The following is a 16,523-nucleotide window of genomic DNA, read 5'->3' as shown; positions in this document are numbered from 1 at the left end:
TTAAGCTTTGGGGCCTTTGGTCATTGTTGTGTTGCCAAAAATTAACACACAGGGTCCGCTGAACAAACCCTTCTGTGAATTTGATTTTTGTGGCTCTTGGTTTGTGTTGATTGCATCCTGTTATGTATACTTCTCTCTCTCTTATGACTCAGAGTAGTTTATATGCCCTTTAAATTCTCATAATTTTGAAGTGAAAAGTTGAGATGTGCCAGTACATACGACAAGTAGGACATAATGAAAAGGAGCTTGAGGAAACAAACGATACCTGATATTTCTGGAATGGACATTAAATAAGGCACTTAAGCTGTAACAAAAGCTCTGAGAATGGGGAAAATTGCTCATTTGTAATAAAATATAATAAATACTCTTGTAAGCAAGAAGGGGGCTGTCTTTTTGCATTGGATACATCATGGGGTAGAAAATAGGTTCTTTTTGCTTTGGATCCATCATGGGATAGAAAACTGGTGCTTGTGTTTTTGTTTTCTATGTACCAGCACCAAATGTACTGATGAGAAATTGAAGCATAACTGCATAGCGCAAGCAAATGACTGAAAAAAGTGTTCTATCACCGGTAATCCTTCACCATTTTGAGAAGGGAATAATAAATAGGAACAGAATTTATATTTCAGTGGTACAGGTTTTTCACTTTGGGACAGGAAGTTTCACCGTTTATCAGAGAAGGAAGAAAAAGAAGTTTTCAGATGAAACATTGAGGGAAATTAAAAAATAAGACATAGAGAAAAATCAGAAACAGACTCACTGACATGGAGAATAAACATGTGGCTGCCAAAGGGGAGAGGGGAGGGAGTAGGAATTTTTGGTTAGTAGATGCAAACTTACTTTCAGAATAGATAAGCAGGAGTTTCCCTCATTGGTGGCTCAATGGTTAACGAACCTGACTAGTATCCATCAGGACGCAGGTTCGACCCCTGGCCTCGCTTAGTAGGTTAAAGATCTGGTGTTGCCGTGACCTGTGGTGTAGGTTGCAGACATTCCATGTTGCTGTGGCTGTGGTGTAGGCCGGCGGCTACAGCTCCATTTGGACCCCTAGCCTGGGAACCTCCACGTGCCTTGAGTGTGGCACTAAAAAGACAAAAAAAGAAAAGAATAGATAAGCAGTTAGTTCCTCCTGTACAGTACAGGGAACTATGTCCAGTCTCTTGGGCTAGACCATGATGGAAGATAACATAACAAAGGGAATTTAGTGAGTTCCTATTGTGGTTCAGGGGATTAAGAACCTGACTAGTATCCATGTGGATGCGGGTTTGATCCCTGGCTTCCCTCAGTGGGTTAAGAACCCAGCGGTGCTGCAAACTGCATAGATCCCATGTTGCTGCGGCTGTGGTGTACGTCAGCAGCTGCAGCTCCAATTCTACCCCTAGCCTGGGAACTTCCATATGCTGCAGGTGCAGCCCTAAAAAGAAAAGGGGGGTGGGGAATGTATATATATGTATGATGCTCTATAGCAGAAATTGGCACAACATTGTAAATCAGCTATACTCTAATAAAAAAAGATGTAGAAAAAATTAAGTTTCCATTGAGAAATAGTTCTGATTTAATAATAAGTAGGAAGTATAAAAAACATTGGCAATTTATTTTTGTAATAAAATCTTGGGAGAGATTCTATATAGTTTTAAAATAGGAAAGTATTGATTAACAATATCTTTGCATTTACTCCTGATACAATCTGAAAGCTACTTACAACATTGTAAAACTGAATCAATACCTGGTTAGAAGTTCAGACTAGAGCACTTGTAAGATCACTTTTGCCTTCCAAATAAGAAAAGAGGATAACGTTTTTGATTTCTTATATATAACATGCTTATTCTGTTATGTTCATTGTACATACAATATGTGTACAACATAAACTGTGTATACACATATACAACGTACACATAAGTACATAAAAACTATGTGTACTATATATATTATATACAATCTCTTGTTTTATACAAGAACATGTTTGGGATGAATTCTTTCTAACTTAAGGTCTTTTTTTTTTTTTTTGGTCTTTTTAGGGCTGAATCTGTGGCATATGGAAGTTCCCAGCTAGGGGTCCAATTGGAGCTGTAACTGCTGGTCTGCACCACAGCCGTAGCAACACGGAATCTGAGCCACACCTGTGACCTAAACCACAGCTCACAGCAACACCGGATCCTTAACCCACTGAGCATGGCCAGGGATCAAACCTAGGTCCTGATGGATACTAGTCAGGCTTGTTGCCCTTGAGCCATGAGGGGATCTCCAGGTCTTTTTTTTTTTTTTTTTTTTAATTTTTGCCACTTCGGGGCATGGAGTTCCTGGACCAGGAATCTGATCTGAACCACAGTTGGTACCTACGCCACAGCTGTGGCAATGCTGGATCCTTAACCCACTGTGCTGGGCCAGGGATCAAACCTGCGTCCCAGTTCTCTAGAGGTGCTGCGGAGATGCTCCAGAGATCTCATTGTGCTGCAGCAAGAACTCCTAACTTAAGGTCATTTTTAAAGCTTTCTAAAAACCGAAAAAATTTTACATGTCCAAAAGCGTATTTAAGAAAAAATTTATCCCATGACCTAACAAACATTTTGCTGTACATCCTTTTAACTCAGAATATATGGCTGTGTGTATAAAAAAGAGAATGAGAGCAAAAATGTGTTCGTTTAGAGAAATTGTGACATGCTTTTTGAGGTCACAGCCTCAGCTTCTAGAATTTGACTTTACTGTGTTCTACCTTTGGGATGTAATGAGAATGTCAGTGTTTATTTATTATTATTATTATTATTTTTTTTTTTGGCCACACCTGTGGCATGTGGGAGTTCCTGGGCCAGGGATTGACCCCCATGCTGCGGTTGTGACCTGCGCCACAGCTGCAGCAATGCCAGATCCTTAACCCACTGCACCACATGGGAACTTCTGAGAATGTTCTTGTTATTTTTTATCATGGGAGGTTTGTAAGTTTTTTTTTTTTTTTTTAAATCGACTTGGTTGTTTTAAAAGTTAGGAATTAGTGGACTACCACAATGATGTGAGAGATGCATGCCCCAGGACTTAATTTGAGAAAATGCAGTGCAAAGTGAAACAAAGGAATACTCTGCTATAATTGGGCAGTTTGCAAAAATAAAATATTTCTGTTATTGACAGTACTTCCTTCTGAACAGTTGAGTTAAATAAACTAAGAGTAAAACTTGGGTTTTTATAATGGTGATAGCCATAGATGCGATTTTAGAGGGATTACATGACATCCAGTATGTATCTCTTTTCCCATGAATCCAACCCAAAGGCAGTACACTTTCTAGTAGTTTTTCTTGCTTTTCTTTTGAGGGCTGCACCCAAGGCATATAGAAGTTCCCAGGCTAGGGGTTGAATTGGAGTTGCCACTGCCAGCCTATACCACAGCTTACAGCAATACTAGATCCTTAACCTGCTGAGTGAGGCGGAACTCCTCTAGTAGTTTTTGTTACTTTGATTGCATCAAAATATTACTTTCTTTATAACTTGATAGAGGTTTTTGGTTTTTTTTTTTTCCTTCAATTTTTAGGGCCGCTCTCTCGGCATATCATGTGGAGGTTCCCAGATTAGGGGTGGAATCGGAGCTGTAGCTGCTGGCCTACACTTCAGCTCACGGCAATACCAGATCCTTAACCCACTGAGTGAGGCCAGGGATCAAACCCGCAACCACATGGTTCCTAGTCGGATTTGTTTCCGCTTTGCCATGACGGGAACTCCCATAACTTGGTAGAGAATTTGATGTTTGAATCCCAGTTCTGCTTTATGGATTTTTGTGGCAAAATCTTGGACAAGCCAAAATAGGAAATTCCTGGCCAGGGATCGAACCCAAGCAGACGTAGTGACAATGCCCAATCCCCAGTATGAGGCGTCACAGATAACTCCCCTTGGATTTTTATCTGTTCTTAAAAGCAAGCATGTTTTTGACTGCCCTTAGAAACCCATTCAAGGAGAAGGACTTGGCAGATGAACGCAGTTTCAAGTAAAGTGTGTTTACACACATTTTTGATAGGCTCTTAAAAACATTAGAATTTCTCATGCAAAGGAAACTTTTCAGATTGAAAAGGGAAACCATCTTGAATGAAGAATTGTATGGACTGCTAGAGTGTCTTTCTCAGGAAACCCTTAGTACTAATTTTGGCACTTGGGCTTGGGGCAGGCACCAACATGCTTTTAGTAATTGGTGTGTCCTGTCTGGGAAATAGTATATTGTTTGGGCACTTCAGATCAATGCCAAGTTGCTATGCCATCTTAAGCACTGGTTCACACCTTTGAAACCTCATGGAACCCCAGGCCCCTGGAGTTGGATTGAGCATATAGTTTTAAATTCGTGAGGGTAGATGAAAGTCTTGGACCATGTCGAACATTTATTCTAGTAATTCTTAAAGCCATGAGACAGTATAGTCCTAGTGGCTAAGAATATGAACCTTGGAGTTAGTCTGGGTTTGAACCCCATTTTACCATTTAGTTGCATGATCTTTGGGCTGTCGTGGTTTTTTTGGTTTTGGGTTTTTTTTTTTTTTTAAGTTTATTTCTTCATTTTCAGATGGCATTTACATTAGATTTACTGAGAGGATCAAATGGGACTCTGCCCAGTTGCTGCACCAGAGTATGCATTCTCTGTTGACTTATTTTTTCTGAGAAAAGCAACATTTTTGATAAACTGCTACTTCCATCCATGAAGTAACAGAGTAGCAGGGACATTCTCTGGGGGGTTTTCAAAATGCTTCCAGGAACTTTGCTTCCTTTTCTTGAAGAATTTCGAATTGGTCAGGGAAAATCTCAGAGGGTCTAATTCCGTCTAGAAACACAGAACCCTTAGGGTGCCATGGGACTTAGGGGCCAAGTGAAATCTAAATTAATATTGTGGTTGCTCTACCGAATCCCAAATCTGTATCCAAGGGATTATCAAAGGGTAATGGTAGATTTATAATGTGCCAATTTCTGCTGCACAGCAAAGTGATTCATATACACACACACACACATACACATTTATATTCTTTTCCATCATGGCCTGTCCCAGGAAGTTGGATATAGTTCCCTGTGCTATATGTAGTAGGACCTTGTTGTTTTTATCCCTGCCCACCCACCCCTCGCTTTTTTTTTTTTTTTTAACTTTTAGAATAGCATCATACTTAAAAGTTGCAAAAATAGGACAAAGAAGTTCTGATACCCTTCTTCTGGATTTCCCCAAATGTTAACATTTTATCACATCTGTTTTATCATGCTCTTTCTATATATATACATGTATGTGAATGTTTATATTTTCTTGAGCCACTTAAGATTAAGTTATAGTAAACCCTCTTACCCCTAAATACTTTAGTATGTATTTCCTAAGAACAAGGACATTATTTTATATAACAACAATTCAGTAATCAAAATCAAGAAACGAATATTGATATAATGTTAATATTTACAGACTTTATTCAGATTTCATCATTGTGTTAATATTCAAAGAAAATCATCTAGGGTCATGCATTGTGTTTAGTTGTTATTGCTCTCTTGTTTTTTTCTCCCCTTTTTAGGACTGTACCTGTGGGACATGGAAGTTCCTGGGCTAGGAGTCGAATTGGAGCTGCAGCTGCCGGCCTGTGTCACAGACACAGCAATACGGGATCTAAGCCACATGGGCTACCTATGCAGCTTGCAGCAACGCTGGATCCTTAGCCCACTTAGTGAGGCCAGGGATCAAACAGGCATCTTCATGGACACTTTGTCAGGTTCTTAACCTGCTAAGCCACAACAGGAACTCTGGTTGTCATATCTGTTTAGTCTATTTTAATCTGGATACTATTTTTTTTTTTTTTTTTGCTTTTTAGGGCTGCACTTGCAGCATATGGAAGTTCCCAGGCTAGGGGTCTCATCACAGCTACAGCTGCGACCTATGCCACAGCCACAGCAACACAGGATCCAAGCTGCATCTGCAACCCACACTACAGCTCACAGCAATACCAGATCCTTTAACTCACTGAGCAAGGCCAGGGATCGAACCCGCGTCCTTATGGATACTAGTCAGATTCGTTACCGCTGAGCCACAAAGGAAACTCCAGTTGTCATATGTCTTTATTTTACTCTGGAACAGTTCTGGAGACTTTTTGTGTTTTGTGACCTTGGCATTTTGAAAAGTATATGTCAGTTATTGTTCATCTATTGGAATTTGTTTCCTCATAGTTAGGTTCCTCCATAATTATGCGTTCTGGGCAAGAATGTCACAGAAGTGAGATTGTGTGTCCGGTGCATTATGTCAGAAGTCATGTAATATCTGTTTTTCCCATTACTGGTGATGTTAACTTTAATCCCTTATGGTGTCAACCAAGTTTCTTCCCTGCAAAGTTATTGTTTTTCCCTCTGCAAGTAATAAGTATCTGGTAGGAAGAATGAGTGTATGTAAATATTTTGTTTCTTGGAGTTACCGTCGTGGCGCAGTGGTTAACGAATCCTACTAGGAACCATGAGGTTGCGGGTTCGGTCCCTGCCCTTGCTCAGTGGGTTAACGATCCAGCATTGCCGTGAGCTGTGGTGTAGGTCGCAGACGTGGCTCGGATCCCGCGTTGCTGTGGCTCTGGTGTAGGCCTGTGGCTACAGCTCCGATTCGATCCCTAGCCTGGGAACCTCCATATGCTGTGGGAGCGGCCCTAAAAAAGGCAAAAAGACAGAAAAAAAAAATTGTTTCTTATCAAACAAGCACGAATTTTAGCATTCATTGGTAGTTCTTTCCTGAAATAATTGTGGTGGTTGTCAAATGGTGATTTTTGTAATTGCTTTTATATTAATCAGCGTTTTAATATGAGAGCTCTTGCATCTCCCCTATTTGTTTACTTATTTATATTGTTATGGACTCACAGTTTTTATTACATAGGGTATAACCTGTAACTGTTGTTACTTATTTTGATGCTCAATTTCTACCAGATTGGCCAGTGGGGACATCTCCAAACTGACCTCTGTGTTCTTTTGACATGGCTTCATTATTCTTTGAACACTTCTTGTATAACAAGATATTCCAGGTTCATCTTTATTTTACCTGGAATTAGTTGGGGACTCCCAGTTCCTTTTAGTGGAGAATGATATTTATTTATTTGTTTTTTTGGATTGTCCATATTTTTCTTTTTTTCTTTTTTTGTCTTTTTTTTTGTTGTTGTTGTTGTTGCTATTTCTTGGGCCGCTCCCGCGGCATATGGAGGTTCCCAGGCTAGGGGTTGAATCGGAGCTGTAGCCACCGGCCTACGCCAGAGCCACAGCAACGCGGGATCCGAGCCACGTCTGCAACCTACACCACAGCTCACGGCAACACCGGATCGTTAACCCACTGAGCAAGGGCAGGGACCGAACCCGCAACCTCATGGTTCCTAGTCGGATTCGTTAACCACTGCGCCACAACGGGAACTCCCATGCTCTAAGATTTTAAATGTCTCATAGAACTCCTTGTTTGAAATAAGACTAATTTCTTTCCATTGTATATAGTACAAGTATTTAACGATTATCATTATTGCAGATATTTAAATGATGTTTTTGTATATTCTCTTAAATAGTTCAAAGATGTTTGAACTAAAGGGATTTGAGTTCCCAAAGAATAGTAACTTTTTTTTTTCTTGATTCTACAATAAAACCCACCTCTCCCCATGCCCCTTGTTCCACAACAAGAAGACAGTAATTAGCTTTTCTTCTTGATCTTGAGATGGGGCGTGTGATACTCCTCTTTGAGTATGATATTAGCTGTGAGTATTTCATAAAGACCATTATCATGTCACAGAAATTCCCATCTCATCCTAGCTTTATGAGTGTTTTATCATGAAAGAGTGTTGGGTTTTGTCAGGTGCATTTTCTGTCATAGAAGTGATTATGTGGTTTTATTTTTCTTTGTTTTATTAATTTGGCCTATTACATTGATTTGCTTATGCTGAATCAGTCTTGCATTTCTGGGATAAATTCCACTTGGTCATGGTTTGCATAATCTTTTTCATATGTTGTTGGATTCAGTTTGCAAGTATTTATACTGAGGATTTTTGCGTCTATCTTCTTAAGGGATATTGGTCTATAATTATTACGTTTTTTTTTTGTATTTATCAGGCTGTGATTAGGGAATACTGGCTTCATAGATTTAGAATTCTCTTCTATTTTTTTGGAAGAATCTGAGAAGGATTGGTGTTAATTTAAAGAATTAACACCAATACGTAAGTGAAGCCATTTAATCCTGAGCTTTTCTTTGTTGGGAGGATTCTTGAGATTTTCTATTTCTTCTTAAGTCAGTTTTGTCGGTTTTGTATTTGTAGGAACTTGTCCATTTCATCTAGGTGATTCAATTTGTGGTAGTATTCTAGTATTCTCATAATCCTTTTTATTTCTGTAAGGCCAGTGCTAATATTTGCACTTTCTAAGTTTAGATATTTAGTAATTTCATTTCTGATTTTAGTTATTTGTGCCTTCTCTCTTTTTCTTCATCTAGCTGAAAATTTGTCCATTTTGTTCATCCTTTTGGAGGACTAGTGTTTGGTTTTATTGAATCTTTTTTTTTTTTTGACCTACCAACTCACTCTTTTTTTTTTTTTTTGTCGTTTTGCTATTTCTTGGGCCGCTCCTGCGGCATATGGAGGTTCCCAGGCTAGGGGTTGAATTGGAGCTGTAGCCACCAGCCTACACCAGAGCTACAGCAATGCAGGATCCAAGCTGCGTCTGGGACCTACACCACAGCTCACGGCAATGCTGGATTGTTAACCCACTGAGCAAGGGCAGGGACCGAACCCGCAACCTCATGGTTCCTAGTCGGATTCGTTAACCACTGCGCCACGACGGGAACTCCTGGTTTTATTGAATCTTTTTGTTGTTTTTCTGTCCTTTTTTAAAATTTAAATCTCTAATCTTTATACCTTCCTTCTCTTCCTTCTGCTAGCTTTGGGTTTAGTTTGCTTTTTTTTTTTTTAATTTTAGTTTCTTAAGGTGTAAAGCTGGGTTATGGATTCACTTCTTTTTTATTTTATTTTATTTATATTTTTTGACTGTGCCCAGGGCGTGTGGAAGTTCCCAGGCCAAGGAGTGACCCCACACCACAGGGGCAACCCCAGCCCCTGCAGTTACAATGTTGAATAACCTAACTTGCTGCACCACAAGAGAACTTCTCACTTTTTACAGATTCCTAGTCCCTACAGTCATTTTAAAGTGCCTTTTTTGGGGGGGGGGGGCCTGTACCCATGGCATGTGGAAGTTCCTGGGCCAGGGATTGAACCATGCCACACCAGTGACAGCACCAGATCCTTAGCCTGCTGTACCATGAGAGAACTCCTGATTTATTTATTTATTTTTTTGTTGCCCCTGTGGCATATGGAAGTTCCTGGGCCAGGATCAAATCCAAGCTGCAGTTGCGACTTATACCAGAGCTGCAGCAATGCTATTGTCCTTAACCCACTGCACCAGACCAGGGATCGAACCTGCACCACTGCAGAGACAGTGTCAGTCCTTAACCCACTGAGCCACAGCAAAAACTCCTCTTTTTTAATGTAGATAGTTATAGTTCCAAATTTCATTCTAAGCCCTGCTTTTACTTCATCCCAAGAATATTTGCATGTTATGGTTTTGTTTTCATTTGTCTTACTGTAGTTTCCCATTTTCTTTTTGATTTCTTTTTTGGTCCTTTGGTTGTATAAGAGTGTGTTGTTTAATTTCCATATATTTGTGAATTTTGCAGATTTCTTTCTGTTATTAATTCCTAGCTTTATTCCATTATGGTCTGAGAAGACACATTGTATGGTTTAGTTTTTTGAGACTTGTCTTGTGGCCTGATTTATTAGTCCGGATGAAGTATTCTATATACACAGACCCTGAACAATGCACAGGTTAATCTGTGGATTCAACCAACCACAGGCTATGTAGTACAGTAGCATTTACCATTGAAAAGTATCTGCATATAAGTGGACTTGAGCAATTGAAACCCATGTTGCTCAGGGGTCAACTGTATATCTGTATATTAGTTTTAATGGGTTTATATTGTTTAAGTCCTCTGTTTCTGTGTTGATATTTTTTCTAGACATTCTACCTATTATTAAAAATGGAGTATTGACCTTTCTAAGGTTTTTTTGTTTGTTTGTTTGTTTTTGGTAACATAATCACCAAGTTCCCATTTTATTTCCCTGAAGTTTCTTTTTTTTCCCCTTTACTCAATGAATTTATTACATTTGTGGTTGTACAATGATCATCACAGTCCAATTTTATAGGATTTCTATCCCACAACCCCAGCGCATCCCCTCACCCCCCAAACTGTCTCCTTTGGAGACCATAAGTTTTTTAAAGTCTGTGAGTCAGTGTCTGTTCTGCAAAGAAGTTCATTCTGTCCTTTTTTCAGATTCCACATGTCAGTGAAAGCGTTTGTTGTTGGTGTCTCATTGTATGGCTGACTTCACTTAGCAGGATAATTTCTAGATCCATCCATGTTGCTAAAAATGCCAGTATTTTGTTCCTTTTAATGGCCGAGTAATATTCCATTGTGTATATGTATCACATCTTCTTTATCCACTGCTGAGTTGATGGACATTTAGGTTGTTTCCAATGTCTTAGATATTGAAAATAGTGCTGCAGTGACTCTTTGCGAGTCATGGTTTTCTCTGGATAGATGCCCAGGAGTGGGATAGCTGGGTCAAATGGTAGTTCTATTTTTAGTTTTCTGAGGCATTTCCGTACTGTTTTCCACCATGGTTGCACCAATTTACAATCCCACCAACAGTGTAATAGGGTTCCTTTTTCTCCACACCCTCTCCAGCACTTACTGTTTGTAGACTTTTTGATGATGGCCATTCTGGCTGATGTAAGGTGGTACCTCAGAGTTTTGATTTGCATTTCTCTAATAAGGAGTGATATTGAACATCTTTTCATGTGTTTTTTGGCCATCTGTGTGTCTTCTTTGGAGAATCTTCTGTTTAAATCTTCTGCCCATTTATTGGTTGGTTTTTTTTTTTTTTGGTATTGAGCTGCAGAAGGTGTTTATAAATTTTGGAGATGAATCCCTTGTCAGTTGCAAAGATTTTCTCCCGTTCTGTGGGTTGTCTTTTCGTTTTGTTTAGGGTTTCCTTTGCTGTGCAGAAACTTTTAATTAGATCCCATTTGTTTATTTTTGTTTTTACTGTCATTACTCTAAGAGGTGGATCTGAAAAGATGTTGCTGTTGTTTATGTCAGAAAGTTGTCTATGTTTTCCTCTAAGAGTTTTATAGTGTCTGGTCTTATAAGTATTATTGTAGAAATATTTCTCCCTTTCATTCTGTCAATATTTCCTTCATGTATTCTGGGGCTTTGTTGTTAGGTGCATATATGTGTGTGATTGTTATATCTTCCTGATGAATTGACCCATTTATTATAAATGTCCTTTTCTCTAGTAAAAAATTTTTGTCTTAAAGTCTATTTCATCTGATATAAATATAGACCCTCTATTTTTGATGACTGCTTGCATGGTATATCTTTTTTATTCTTTTGCTTTCACCCTAAGTGTGCTTTTCAATCTAAAGTGTCTCTCTTGTAAACAGCATGTAGTTGGTTTTTTTTTTTTTTTGGTCCATTCTGCAAATGTCAACATTTTGATTAGAATGCTTAATATTTATATTTCTTATAATTGCTAGTAAGATAGGATTTATGCCTGACATTTTGCTGGTTTCTTGCTATATGTATTATTCCTTTTTTTCTTCCATTCCTCTATTAGTGCTGTCTCTTAATGTTTAACAGATATTTTCTAGTGTATCATTTTAATTCCTTTTCTTTTTTAACTACGTATTTTTGAGTCATTTTCCTAGTGGTTGCTCTGGGAATTATAATTAATATCTTAATTTATAACATTAAACAACTAATTTCTGTAGTATGTAAAAACTAATACAGCTCTGTCCCCTCCTTCATCCTTTGGGCTCTTATTGGTATATACAAATTATATCTTTAAACATTGTATGCCTATCAACACAAATATTTATTTTTTTTAATTTATTTTGTCTTTTTAGGGCCACACCCATGGCATGTGGATGTTCCCAGGCTAGGGATCGAATTGAGCTGTACCTGCTAGCCTGCGCCACAGCCATAGCAATGCGGGATCCTAGTCATGTCTGTGACCTACACCAGAGCTCATGATAATACTGGATCTTCAACCCACTGAGCAAAGCCACTGATTGAACCCACATTCTCATGGATACTAGTTGAGTTCATTACCACTGAGGGAGGCCAGGGATCAAACCCATATCCTCATAGATACTAGTTGGGTGTGTTACTGCTGAGCCACAGCAGGAACTTCCTCTGTCATATTTTAATTCCACATAAAAGTCAATGCACATTTTTAATTATTTTTAATGCAGCTGTCTTTAAAATCAAATAGGAAACAAAGAGTTACAAAGCAAAAATACATGTATGGTGTCTTTTATATTGACCTGTGTAATGTTACTGATGGTCTTTGTTCATGTGTATTCAAGTTACTGTCTAGTATCATTTATTTCAGCCTGAAGACTCTCTATAGTATTTTTGGCAGAGCTGGTCTACTGCTGACAGATCCTTTCAATTAATGTTTATCTGGGAATGTTTTACTTTCTCTTTAATTTTCAAGGGATGCTTTTTTCTAGATGTATAATTCTTAGTTGACACACTATTCCTTTCATTACTTTGAGTATGTGGTCCCACTGATTTTGGTCCTCCATGGCTTTTGATGATAAGTTTAAACTTATTGAGGTGTTAAACTTATTGAGGATGCCTGGTATGTGATGGTTCTCATTCTTTCTAGAGTCTTTACATCTGACTTTTGACAGGTTGGTTATCACGTGTCTAGGTGGCGATCTCTGAGTTTGTTGAACTTGTTGCCTGTACAGATTGATGTTTTTCATTGAATATGAGTTTTCAGCCATTATTTCTTCCAATGTTTTTTCTTTTCTTTTTTTTTTTTTTTGTCGTTTTGCTATTTCTTGGGCCGCTCCTGTGGCATATGGAGGTTCCCAGGCTAGGGGCCTGATCGGAGCTGTAGCTGCCAGCCTACGCCAGAGCCACAGCAATGCGGGATCCGAGCCGCGTCTGCGACCTACACCACAGCTCACGGCAACGCCAGATCGTCAACCCACTGAGCAAGGGCAGGGACCGAACCCGCAACCTCATGGTTCCTAGTCGGATTCGTTAACCACTTTGCCACGACGGGAACTCCCCCAATGTTTTTTCTACTCCTTTCTCTCCTTCCCACTAAGACTCCTATTAAGTATATATTGGTAATCTTTTTTTTTTTTTTTTTTTTAGCTGCAGTTGTGACTTGTGAAAGTTCCTGGGCCAGGGATCAAACCCATGCCACAGCAGCAACTTGAACTGCTGCAGTGACACCAGGTCCTTAACCTGCTACGACACAAGGGAACTCCTGTATTTATAATCTTGATGGTGTCCCACATCAGGATTTCTTGAGGCTAATGTTCATTTTCTTTCATTTGTGGGATTTGTTTGTTTGTTTGTTTGTTTTTTGCTTTTTAGGGCTCCATCTGTGGCACATGGAAGTTCCCAGTCTAGGGGTCAAATTGGAACTGCAGTTGCCAGCCTACCCCGCAGCTCACAGCAATGCCGGATCCTTAATCCATTGAGTGAGGCCCGGAATCAAACCTGTGTCCTCATGGATACTAGTTGGGTTCATTGCTGCTGAGCCACAATGGGAACTCCTCATTTGTTTTTTTCTTTTATGTTCTTCAGACTGGGTCATCTCAGTTGACTATGTTCACTAATTCTTCTGTCTGCTCAAATATACTCTTAAGTCTCTAGTTAATTTTTCATTTGTTTCTGTACTTTTTTTTTCTTTTTGTCTTTCAGGGCTGTACCCATGGCATTTGGAAGTTCCCAGGCTAGGGGTGGAATTGGAGCTGCAGCTGCCAGCCTATGCCACAGCCACAGCAGCATGGGATCCAAGCTGTATCTACAACCTACACCACAGCTCAAGGCAAGACCAGATCCTTAACCCACTGAGTGAGGCTAGGTATTGAACCTGCACCTTCACGGATACTAGATGAGTTTGTTACTACTGAGCCACAACAGGAACTCCTGTTACTACTTTTCAATTCCATAATTTTTAAAAAAGTTTCTTTTTATTGAGACTTAATTCTCATTGTTTTAGTTCTTTACACATGATTTTGTATAGTTCTTTGAATATATTTAAAATACCTGATATAAATAAAATCTTTGCCTAGTAAGGCCAATGTCTTCCTTAATGATAGTATTATCTGCTTTCTCCACTATGTTTGGGCCACATTTTCTTGTTTGTTTGCATGCCTTATAGTTTTTGTTGAAAACTGGAAGTTTACTATATGGAATCCTGGAAATCAGATTCTTCCTACTCCCTCAAGATTTGTTATTGTTCTTGCTTTTTTTGTGTACTGACTATCTTGAATTTCTTCTTGTAAAATTTGTATTCTTTGTTAGGTATGGCCATCGAAATCTCTGCTTAATTAGCTTAGTGGTGAGCTAATGATTGGACAGATTCCTTAACAGCCTAGGACCAGTAAGTCTCCTATTCTTCACTGAGTGGCTCTGTGTTCATATTAGAGCTTACCTTCAAAACTCAGGCAGTTTCCTCCTCTGCCTCAGCTCTTACTTCCTGGGTGCAAAGAGCCTGAATATCCATCAGAAGTGAGAACTTAAGACCTTCTCTGGGCTTTTCTGAACACTTGTACAGCCTTGTGTGTAAACAGTTGTATGCATTTTGTAGCTTTTTAGGTTCCCAAAAATGATGTCAGTTTTTCTGGACGTCTTATCCCCCAGCTTTTTTTTTTTTTTTTTTGTCTTTTTAGGGCCTTGCCTATGGCATATGGAAGTTCCCAGGCTAGGGGTTGAATTGGAGCTATAGCCACTGGCCTGTGCCACAGCCACAGCAACGCCACATCCAAGCTGTGTCTGCAGCCACACCACCGCTCACTGCAATGCTGGATCCTTAACCCACTGAGTGAGGCCAGGGATTGAACCTATTTCTTCATGGATACTAGTCAGATTCGTTTCCGCTGAACCATCATGGGAACTCTTCCCCCAGCTTTGATTAGCTTCTTATTCCAAATTTTTCACTGCCTCATGCAGGTATAACAATTGCTGCTGATTGTTTTTGATAAATGCCCCCAAGGAAAAGGGTATTTCATAACTGGATTATCTCTAACTCAGGTCAAATAAGGACAAGCCTGATGAGTAGTATTTTCCAAAGGACTTTTAGATAGGCAAAAAAATAACAGTTCTCTGCAAATGGGACTTTAAATAGTACCAACCCTATTTTGGCCTCTCCTGTGGCCACTGGTCTGGTGGCTTTCATTGTGATTGCTTTCTGTTGGTTTTTAAGGCTACCCTGGAGCTGGGGAGAGGGGAATGTGTCCAGGGCATGCTGAAACACCATATGCAGTTTTTACCAAAATTTGACTTTTTTTTTTTTTTTTTAAATAAGAAAGGAAAGAGTAGGAGTTCCTGTCTTGGCACAGTGATTAACAAATCCGACTAGGAACCATGAGGTTGCGGGTTCGGTCCCTGCCCTTGCTCAGTGGGTTCACAATCCAGCATTGCCGTGAGCTGTGGTGTAGGTCCCAGATGTGGCTCAGATCCCGAGTTGCTGTGGCTCTGGTGTAGGCTCGTGGCTACATCTCCGATTGGACCCTTAGCCTGGGAACCTCCACATGCCGCGGGAGCGGCCCAAGAAATAGCAAAAAGACAAAAAAAAAAGAAAGAAAGAAAGAGTAAATGCTCCCTGGATTGTTGCAGGACTTTGGTTAATTTCCAGAGTACTGAAGAAGTTTGTTTTGACAGTTTTTGCCAATGTTCTCATTGCATTTTTGGAGGAGATTTTTGGAAGTCCTTACTCTGCCTTTTCCGATGATATCACTCAGTTATTTTTAAAGGAAATGTGAATAATATTTTTTTACTCTTTTTGCTTTTTAGGGTTGCACCTGCGGCATATGAAAGTTCCCAGACTAGAGGTCAAATAGGAGCTACAGCTGCCAGTCTATACCACAGCTGAAGCAACATCGGATCCGAGCTGTGTGTGCAACCTACACCACAGCTCATGGCAACACCGGATCCTTAACCCACTGAGCAAGGCCAGGAATCAAACCCACAACCTTATGGTTCCTAGTCGGATTGCCTTGTGAATAATAATTTTAAATGTCTTTTATATTTATCCATGTAGTTTTCCATTTCTTTTTTTGCTTTTTTTTTTTTTAGGGCCACACTCATGGCACATGGAAGTTCCCAGGCTGGGGGTCCAATTGGAGCTATAGCTGCTGGCCTGCACCACAGCCACAGCAGTGTAGCATCCGAGCTGTGTCTACAACCTACACCACAGCTTGTGGCAATGCCAGATCCCCAACCCACTGAGTGAGGGCAGGGGGATCAAACCCGCCTCCTTACAGATACTAGTCGGGTTCGTTTCCACTGCATCACAAGGGGAACTCCTAGTCATCCATTTGTAATGTTCCCCATTCCTGTATGTAGATTCAGATTTCTGTCTTCTATCATTTTATTTCTGCCCAAAGGACTTTTAGTATTTCCTGTGGTACATGTATATAGGTGATGAATTCTTTCAGCCCTT

The 16,523-nt window shown here is 39.7% G+C and overlaps 1 protein-coding gene across 2 annotated transcripts in view; it reads left to right on the top strand.

The window, feature by feature from the left end:
- Positions 1–16,523, top strand: part of UBTD2 (ubiquitin domain containing 2) — a 73,919-nt gene that overhangs the window by 18,874 nt on the left and 38,522 nt on the right. The gene's annotated exons all lie outside the window — the stretch shown is intronic.

The sequence above is a fragment of the Phacochoerus africanus genome, chromosome 1 (genome assembly GCF_016906955.1).
Source record: "Phacochoerus africanus isolate WHEZ1 chromosome 1, ROS_Pafr_v1, whole genome shotgun sequence".
NCBI classification, from domain to species: Eukaryota; Metazoa; Chordata; class Mammalia; order Artiodactyla; family Suidae; genus Phacochoerus; species Phacochoerus africanus.
The sequence above is the reverse complement of the archived record's forward strand: the minus strand, read 5'-3'. Positions and strand labels throughout refer to the sequence as shown.